The sequence below is a fragment of the Elephantulus edwardii genome, unplaced genomic scaffold (assembly GCF_000299155.1).
Source record: "Elephantulus edwardii isolate Elephantulus edwardi_28Jun2011 unplaced genomic scaffold, EleEdw1.0 scaffold00045, whole genome shotgun sequence".
Taxonomy (NCBI): domain Eukaryota; kingdom Metazoa; phylum Chordata; class Mammalia; order Macroscelidea; family Macroscelididae; genus Elephantulus; species Elephantulus edwardii.
The window spans coordinates 13,197,720-13,206,084 of record NW_006399795.1 but is presented as its reverse complement, the minus strand read 5'-3'; the positions used below and the strand labels follow the sequence as shown (position 1 = coordinate 13,206,084).

Here is an 8,365-nt window from a genome sequence, read left to right as displayed (position 1 = left end):
CTTAAAAGTTGAGAATTAAAACAACCAGAAGGGGAAATGGGCAAGATCCTAATTGCCAAGAAAGGGCTGGCTTCCAAGCAAGGGATCGGGCCCCGGCCAAGGAGATGGACTGGAGGAGCTGAGGCACAAAGCTGGCCATGGCTTCTCAGGTCTCTGTTCACAACCTCAAGCAAGGCAGACAGCAGAGTGGGGCAGATGCCTTTATTGATCTGGCCAGCATGGTGCCAGGAGTGGGCTCAGGCAAGTTCTGCCTGCATGGCTCCTGCCTCCCCTCTCCTAGGAGCTCACTCTGTATCCCCAGGATAGAGCAGTGTCCTGCGGAGGAGCTAGGGTCAGAAATAGAGGGCTGGGATCTGTGAGGAACTCAGGGCCATGTACAAAGAGTGCAGTGATGAGGTCAACTGGCTGGTGTCCACCAGGGCAGAGCAGAGGCTCTCCTTCCACAGGAACCTACCCTTGCCAGGAGGGGGAAGGGTACCGTGGGGGGTTTTCTCCTCAAGGCCGCCTACTGGGCCCTGTGTGCCATCAGCATCTCCCGGACGTTGTCCCCGGCCTCCTTCACACTCCGTTCAAGGTAGGATTTCTTCTGTTCCAGTTCTTTAATTTTTTCTTCTGCTAGTTTCTGTTTTTCTAACAGCTGGTTGTGAATTACCTCCTTTGACTGAAGAATAAACATTCTTCCTACACCTTCATACATGTTAGTTTCATCCACCAAAGTCATGATCTCTGTATCTGTAAGATGTGCATGTTTTTTTGGTCTGGTTAGCTGTTCAATCTGTATGTCTGCAAGCTTCACTTTCTGTTGCGTGTCAATAGCTTTGGCTTGAAGCTCTGTAAAGGGCTTCTTCAACTCCAGATCCATGGGGGCCGCCATCTTGGTTTAGTTTATGTGCCTGCGCAGTGAGTCTTTTTTCTTTTTTTTTTGAGAGCTCCTTATGCCTGATGACGTTCCAAGCCTCTTCCATGGACAATCTCATCTGATTCTCAGGCCAGCCACCCGAGGCGGGGCCTCTTGTTGATTTCATCCTACTCCTGGGGAAGCTGAGGGTGCAGAAAATATGTAACCTGCCTGAGATTACACGCCAAGGAGGTGGTTGCCTCAGGATTTGAGTCTAGATGGCCCTGCACATGTCAGCACCTTGAGGGCTATTGAAGGCGCTATCTGCCCTGTGTGGAAAGGGCTAGGCCCCAGAGGCAGAAGGAAGGATTTTGGCTGAGTTGGTGAATGACTGCCAGAGAGCCCTTAGCTTGGCCTTCTTGTCACCAGAATGTAGGAGCCTGATCCTGGCACCAGGGGGCAGGGCGAGACAGGAGAATGTGCAGCCAGGAACCGCAAAGACAAGCCAGCCTGCCTCTTCCCCAGACACCGCAGGTCAGCCCCCTGCAGCCCAGCGCTGGCTCTCAAGAGGGAATGAGCAGGCGCGGGTGGGCAGGTGCAGAGGGGAGGCGAGAGCTGCTTGCCTGACGACCTTGAGAACCCTCTGGTAGGGTAAGATCAGAAGGAATGTACCAGTCAGCTTTTAAGAAAAAAGTGCATTTTCGGCTTCTCAGGTTCCAAACACCTTGTCAAATGCCTGAAAGTGAGGCCAGAGTATTAAAAATGTATCACCAGTAGCAGCAGCTGCTGTTGGCCCAGGCTGAGCATGAAAGACACTGGTTGTCTGTGACCTGAGGCCCCATCACCCTGGCTGCAGGGGGCACCTGAGCTCATGCTTGCCCGTCGGGGACTCTGAGTCCTCTGGGTTAGAAGCACTGCCAGTCCATCCCAACCAGCCCTTCTTACTCTGGGCCCCTGCGGGTGTGAGGTCTTGGTAGTAGAGTGTTGTTGTTTTGTGCCTTCGAGTTGGAACCAACCCGTAACTGACACTCAGAGGGTTTTCAGAGGCAATAAATCATACAGGAAGACATTGACCATCTTTCTCCTGCCAAATAGCTGTTGGATTTGAACCATGTACCTTGGCATTGGCAGCACCATTCCTTACCACTAAGCCACCAGAGTGCCCTTGGTGATAGAGGGGGATGTCATTATCACTGGTGGTTAGGGTTTTGCTCCAGCTCAGGCTTGCTTGTCCCTTTTGCTGAGTCCCTCAGTCCCTCTCAACCCCTAGGGGGACTCTTCCTCTGCCTTCGGAGCCAACCTCTTTAGGCAACTTCTCTGTTCAGACCTTCCTATTGGATGTACCAAGCAGGGGCTCCCTAAGGTCATAATCTCAGCCCACGAGGGGCCAGTCCATTGAAGTTCAGATGAACAACAAGGACTTTCTCTCCCTTTTCCTGTCTCCATGTACTCATGGATTTTTCTAGAAAATACTAATTCTTTTCAAGGGGCTCCCAGTTACACATGCTGAGAGCATGTTAGAGGTCTGCTGGCTCAAATTCCCTGTTTGCAGATGAGGAAAAGGAGGCCCAGGATGATCCTGGAACAAACCTGGGAAATAGCTGAGCTGGGTCTTGGTGAAGATGGGGTCCCCTCGTGGTGGTGGGAGAAACTATGTCTTGTTGATAGCCCTCCAGACTTCTGTTTGCCTTTCCAAGTATTATTTGTACACCCTTTCCTGCCTCCTGCAGATTGTTTTTTGTCTTCCTTTGCCTCAGACATTATTTCTTCTTTGGTCCTGAGCTTTCATACCTTCTAGGGTTCGATCTCAGAGCCCCAGGCTAGCTGGATAGGTGAGCATCGCCATTATCCTGACCAATAGGACAAGCGAGCATCACCAGCCAGATCAGACTGCCATGCTGATATGCACATGTGCTTGGGACCTCCCCTAGGGATTGGTCTCCAGGGTTTCTCCAGGATGAGCACTCAGTGCTCTCCAAAGGGGCCTATCTTTGTTTATCATGGGTAGTATTTGTAGACACTCCCTGAATATGTACTCCCGGTACTTTTATCCTGAAGCTTCATTTAACTGGGGCAGAGAAGAGTTGAGTGAAGTGCACAGATTTACTGTCAGACCAATCCAGCAGGCACAGCCACAGCCGAGCATTGCCAGCATCTGTTTGCAGGAACGGTTCGATCAATCACAGTGCCGGGGTCCCCTGTGAACGGTCTCTGCCAGGAGTACTCTCAGAAGCTGCTACCCCCTGCCACCTGGAACCCAGAGAGCGGACCAAGCTCCAGAGCACAGCAGACCATCGGGTGGGTCTCAGTGAGGAGCTTAGTTAAGCAAAGCATGCACTTAACTGTCATTGACCTGGCCCTCCTCACAGCCAGTGGTGACCACCAGGCTCTGCACACTGCCAGGGCCAGGCAGCCTTAGCCACCGGTTTGGCTGCAATTGTAAACACAGATGTGGCACAGCCAGCTGTCCTGTGCCCCAAAGGGAGCTGTCTCGGGCTGCCAGGGCGGGTCTCTGGGCAGGCTAGCCAAACCCATGGAAGTGGGTCAAGATCATTGATTGAATGGTCCATGCATGCAAAAAGATAGCTATTCTCGTATAAAGAGGAATGATGTTGTGACATATGCACCACCATACCTGAACCTGGAAAACATAGTGATGAGAGACAATTCGGACACTGAAGGAAATGTACTGAATGATCCTCTTTGCATGAAATAGTTAGATTAGGCAAATGCAGGGACTGGGAAGAAATTAATGGTTCCCAAGATTGCAGATGGAGGAGATACTGCTTAAGGGGCAATGAGCTTCTATTATGACCAAACCAATTACTGTTGGATTGATTCCATCTCCTGGAGATCCCCTGTGTGTCAGAATAGAACCTTCCACAAGGTTTACAGTGACTGGGGGCTTTTGGAAGCAAATCTCCAGCCCTTTCTTCCAGATGCTACCGCTGATGTTAAAGGAAATGATATTGCAGTCTGATGGGTCCCTAATCCAGATCCTTCTTGAGTGGAGGACAGACATGGAGTAAAAGTCACAAGGAGAACAGATGACACTGGAAGATACATCTATAAGCAAAGGGACTTCAAGCCAATAGTCACAAAGCTGGTTGTGTGTGTGTTTGTGTGTGTGTGTAAGGAATGGAACAGTTGATTCCCAAAGGAATCAATATGGATGAGATCCTGACTTGAACTTCCAGCCTCTTAAAAAAATACCCAACAATATATTTCTGTTCTTTAAAGCACCCCTGGGTGTGGTAGCTTCTCACGGCAGCCCTGGGAGACTAAGACACTTGGTCTTTGAAAGTGGCTGTAACTCTTGGGTGGCATCCGCCCTCCCAGGAGATAAGGGAGAACCGGAGGCAGGCAGCTCTCCCCGGGCAAGGCCTGCTCGCTGAGTGTGGCAGACAGCTGGCAACGTCAGAAACAGATGGGAACGTCTCCAAACTGCCGCATGAGGAAGCAGGGGTGTTTGAAGGCAGAAGAGGGAAGAACAAGTGACTTTCTGAGACGCAGCAGCTACCAAGGGCTGAAGAACGTCCCCTAGTGGTTTACCTGCACTTTGCTTGATTGGGACACCTGAGAAGGTGGGTGTGGGATGTGAACGCCTAATGAATGCTGCTGTGTGTTGTAGTTGTTTGCATTGTTATACCAGGTCAGTAATGGTAAAGCCTGCATAACCTTACCGCCTCCAGGTCCTCTGGCCCTCAGGAAAATCACCCCTTTAATACACAGCCTGCACAGTCTATGGCCTTGTCCACATAGACACTGCTCTTCTCCTTCATTGAAACCCTGGAGTTGTTCTGCTTGGTGCCAATCAGTCCCAGCTCTAGGCGGCTGGCCATCTCTTCCCCTTCTGTTTGGTGTTTGCAATGCCCATTTGGCTCTAAGGATGAACATGGGCTTCCTTTCACTAACAAATAACCCCTAGAAAAGGAAAAGAGAATCTTACTATCATTGTTCCAATGGATCCACGAATCTTCACCTTGCACAAAAGCCCTCCACTGTGTCTCTCTCTCCAAACTCCTACTCACTGATGATTTCAAAGCACCTCCAGATCTCACAGTTATGGCCTTTCATCCCCTAGCTGGACCACCTACTGTCAGCTTGTTCCCTTGCTCCTGTACGGTTGAAGTTCTGTTTCCCAGAGTTGGCTTCCCTGTATGAGTGGAATATTCCAGTGAGAAAGACACGTGTGAGATTTGGGTGGTGGAATGATTGTTTTGGATGGTTATGGTGGCCAGATGGCCACCTTAGACATGATGGATTCAACAGAAGCTTGAGTTTGAATCGGGGCTCTGCCACTTACTAGTTGCCTGGACCAGAGACAGTCACATACATTTTGTATCCCTGGATCCACACAATAAAGTGCAGATAGAAATCCTGACTTTCACTGACATTTTCAGCACTGAATGAGATGGTTAATGAATAGGCAAGTGGTCTGCAAACTTTATTATTTTTAGTTGCCACTGAGCCTACTCGAACTCATGCAGACCTTACGTAGGATGGTGGTGATGGTTGTTAGGTGCTGTTGAGTCGAGTAAGACTCATAGTGACCCTGTGAACAACAGAGAAGAACCCTGCTGTGCCAGCCTCACACTTCCTGACACACAAGAGCCCACTGAAGCAGTCATCATGTCAATTCGCCTGTTCACCTTCCTCTCCTTTGACAACCCTCCACCCTTTCAAGCATCATGTCCCTCTCCAAGGTATATGTCCCTCTCCCTTCTAGCAACATGCCTGAAGTATGTGAGGCGAAGCCTCATCATCTTTGCCTCCAAAGAGCACTCCAGCTGCACCTTCTCCAAGACATACTTGTTTGTTCTTTGGCTGTTCATGGATGTTCAGTGTTCTTCTCCAACACCACAGCTCAAAGGCATCAATTCTTCTTCTGTCATCCCTAACTGTCCAGCTCTCAGATGCATAGCAAGTGATCAGAAAAACCAAGTGATCAGAAAGACCATGGCCTAAATCAGATGCACCTTAGTCCTCAAACTTGTGTATATTGTTTTTGTTGTTATGTGCCATTGAGTTGCTTGTGACTCATAGCAACCCTATGAACAACAACCTTAAACCCTGCTCTATCCTGTGTTAATCTCGCTGTTTCTGATACACCTAACTTCATTACCCCAGTCACTATATCAATCCATCTCATTCAGGGTCTTGTCTTTCTATCCTGTGCTATCCCTCCACCCTCCCAGGCATGATATCCCTCTCCAAGCACTAGTCCCTCCTGGCAACATGTCCAAAGTATGTCAGACAAAGCTTCATAATCCTTGTCTCCAAGGAATAGCCTGATTTCACACTCTCCAGGATGAACTTGTTCTTCTCTTAGCATTCCATAGTATATTCAATACTCTTCTCCAACACCACAGCTCAAAGGCATCAGTTCTGCTATCTTCCATCCCTAGTCATTTTCCAGCTCTCTGATACATAGAAAGTAATTGCAAAGACCATTGCCTATATCAGCGGCACCTTAGTCTCCAGACTGACATAGTTGCTCTTCAGTACTTTGGAAAGGTCTCTGACAGCAGATTTCCCAAATGCAATATGTCTTTTAATTTCCTGGCTGCTGGTGCCAAGAGTGTTGATTGTGTAGCCAATCAAACTAAAGCTGTTAACAATCTCAATCTCTTCACCATTCATCACGATGCTACCAGTTGACCTAGTGGTAAGAATCTTTGTTTTCTGGATGTTGAGCTTCAATCCATATTGAAGACTGCAGTCCTTGACCTTCTGCAGCAAGCGATTCAGGTCCTCCTCAGTTTCAGCAAGCAGGATTGTGTTATCTGCATAACGCAGACTGTTGATAGATTTTCCACCAATCCTGACACCACACTTCTCCTCCCAGAGCCCAGCCTCCCGGATAACCTGTTCTGCCTATAGACTGAAAAGTTATGGAGACGGAAGAAGAAGAAATTTCCCAGTCTTGGGGTCATTGTTATGATCAGTGCTATCTGTGTTTCAGCCACTATTTTCTGTTTTGTTTCTGCATTGTTGTGGCTCCTTTGTCACTCCATTTCATCGAGGCTCGCCCCCTTTTCTACTGACCTTCTGCCGAGCATGATGTCCTTTGGGGTAGCCGGCTGTGAGTTGGGCTGCTAGCCCAAAGGCAGTGCCTCTTGTTTGAATCTATCAGCTGCTCCTCGGGAGAAAGATGAGCAATCTCTACCTACATGATTTACACGCTTCCAGAAACCCATTCGAGGTTCTAGTCCTGATTCAACAACAATGAAAATGAGATGATGTGTCCAAAGTAAGGGAGTAGAAGTCTTTCCATCATCATGTCTATGAACTACAAAGCTCTCTCTACCTACTGCCCTGTTTTATCAAATCACACACACATCCTTTCCTGTCTGACTTAAACCAAGGCAAGGCAAGGCAAGGCAAGGCAAGGCAAGGCAAGGCAAGGCAAGGCAAGGCAAGGCAAGGCAAGGCAAGGCAAACCACCACAACAACTCACTGCCATTTAGTTGAAAGTAATTCATAGCTCCCCTTCCAGCAGATTTTCAGGAGATTGCCCATTTTTATTTCACATCCTGCTTTAGCATCTCTGAAATGGAGATGCATCTTACAAGTGAACGCAGCTGTTGAGATGTGATTGTCTCTTCCTGCACAAGTGTGAACTTGATTATTATTCCTGGTGGCACACGGGCAATTAATATTCTAATCCGCAAATTGTTTGGGAATGGAATGGGAATCCTAGTTTTGGCTGACACCTCTCCTTGACTCCTTCTAGCAAGACTTAGAAAGTACCAGCACTGAAATTTGCAGGCTGGTTTTTAGCAGTGTGGAAGAAAGGTTTCAGGCACAAGAATAGAACAGTCTTTGAAGAAATGCCATGTCCCAAGGGCAGTATCAGGAGGTGGCACTGTGCGGGAAGTCACAGACATTGATGGTTGTGACTCAGAAGGTGACTTGGAGAGCAGGACTCTAATATGGGAAAATTTCAAAATCCTCACTATTTGTTCCATTTATATTGTCCTTTTATGTATCAGTTTGTTGTTGTGGTTGTTAGGTGCTATTTAGTCGAGTATGTCTCATAGTGACTGATGAACAACAGATCTGAACTCTGTCCTATTCTTTGCCACCTCATTATCTCTGACACACTTGAGCCCATCACTGTAGTTGCTGTGTCAACTCCCCTCATTGAGGATCTTCCTCTATTTTCCTGACCCTTCATCTTTCCAAACATGATGTCCCTTTCCAAGGACTAGCCTCTCCTAGCAACAGGCCCAAAGTATATGAGATGAAGCTTTGCCATCTTGGTCTCCAAGGAGCACTCTGCCTGCACTTTATCTAAGACATAGCTGTTCTATTGGCTGTCTGCGGGATGAAGGATAGATAATTTAAAAGATTTCTAAGGCTAAAGAGAATTGACGCCTTTGAGCTGTGGTGCTGGAGAAGAGTGTTGAATATACCATGGACATCTAGGAGAACAAACAGGTTTGTCCTGGAGAGGGTGAAGCCAGAAAGCTCCTTGGAGACAAGGATTCTGAAGCTTCGTCTGACATACTTTGGGCATGTTGC

The 8,365-nt window shown here is 48.2% G+C and overlaps 1 pseudogene; it reads right to left on the bottom strand.

The window, feature by feature from the left end:
• Positions 1 to 505: 505 nt before the first annotated feature.
• Positions 506 to 874, bottom strand: LOC102847704 (annotated as a pseudogene).
• Between the last annotated feature and the right edge of the window lie 7,491 nt (positions 875 to 8,365).